This window comes from Fulmarus glacialis, unplaced genomic scaffold (genome assembly GCF_000690835.1).
Source record: "Fulmarus glacialis isolate BGI_N327 unplaced genomic scaffold, ASM69083v1 scaffold15419, whole genome shotgun sequence".
Classification (NCBI taxonomy): Eukaryota; Metazoa; Chordata; class Aves; order Procellariiformes; family Procellariidae; genus Fulmarus; species Fulmarus glacialis.
In genome coordinates this window covers 27,131-28,511 of record NW_009235338.1, presented here as the reverse complement: position 1 = coordinate 28,511, position 1,381 = coordinate 27,131, and positions in this window count along the sequence as shown.

Here is a 1,381-nt window from a genome sequence, read left to right as displayed (position 1 = left end):
TATAAATATATTTATTTAAGTTAAAAGTGTAAGATCTGACACATTAGGCAGAACAAAAAGAGAGAACTCTCTACTCACAGCGAGGTAGATTGTATCTTCCTGGTAGGAGTTAAGATGTTTCTTTGGGGCTAGATATAACATATTAAAGATGAGAATTCAGGGATAAGGAAAATTTAACATTAAATAAATTTAAATTTAATTCAAGTTATCTTTTAGAGACTATAATTTTGTACATTTAAATTACTACTACTTAGTACTTCATTGGTACAACATTAGTACTATGTACTAAATACTGTCATTTAATATCTGTGATTTCATCATTTATTTCTGTGCACCGTGATTGCAACGCGCCCCAACTATCTTCTTGACAGAAAGTACTAGAGAAAATGTCAGGACATAAAAAAACACAACGTGAACATACAAACAACGAGCCTAGTTATTTCTACTATTCTTAACGTCACAACAGTTAAGACAAAAGCAGCTCTGCAAAACATCACAAACATCGTTAAGTGTTTAAGTTTTCCCCAGCTCTTTCCTCTTCTTTTATATGCATTATTATTGTCCTGGTTTCGGCTGGGATAGGGTTAAACCACGACATTATACAAGTATTATCAAATGTATCTATATAATATTATATGTATAATTTACACCTGCTATCAAATATTTATAATATATCTGGTTAACCTGGTGATCACTGTATTTTTTTTGTTCTTTTCACTTTCACAAGTAACATACAAGGGCTGAATTACATTTTTAGCCTAACAGTTACAATAGTAGCCTTTTTGCCTTGATAAAACCATTACAAAAAAAAGTGTCCACTGATGATTCTTCTCCCCATGATTACAGCAGGTAGATTTGTTGCTCTTGATTTTACCTCCTTAAGTACTTTTAAGGTCAAAAATTTCCCTCTCCTCCAGATCAAGAAGTGTAAAAACAACATAATGATACTGCAAAAAAACAACGCCATTAAGTCATTGAACACGCTCCTATCCAATCACAGGTGTGGCAGCAGAAGAAATAACTCACAACATATTCTTCTCTTTTTTTGTTTGTGACAGAGAAATAAAATCACAACTGCTTTGAATGTAGTTGTTACCTATTCAAATAAGATAATCTACGGATTATCTTAAAAGAGATCACAGGAAATAGATGTTTGCCCAGTGGTTTCTAATTTTAGCTCTACCACTGATGTAACTGTTGTGTTAGCTCAAGAAAGGAGCTCCATCCTTATGTAATGCCGTTTTTTCTCCTTACTCTTTATCTCTCATCCATTTACACTGTACGCTCTGGAACAAGAGTTACATTTCTCTTGTGTGCAACCCTCCCCGCAAAATATGTGCTACTTGTTACTATTATTCTTCAACACTATTTCAGAGCAGAA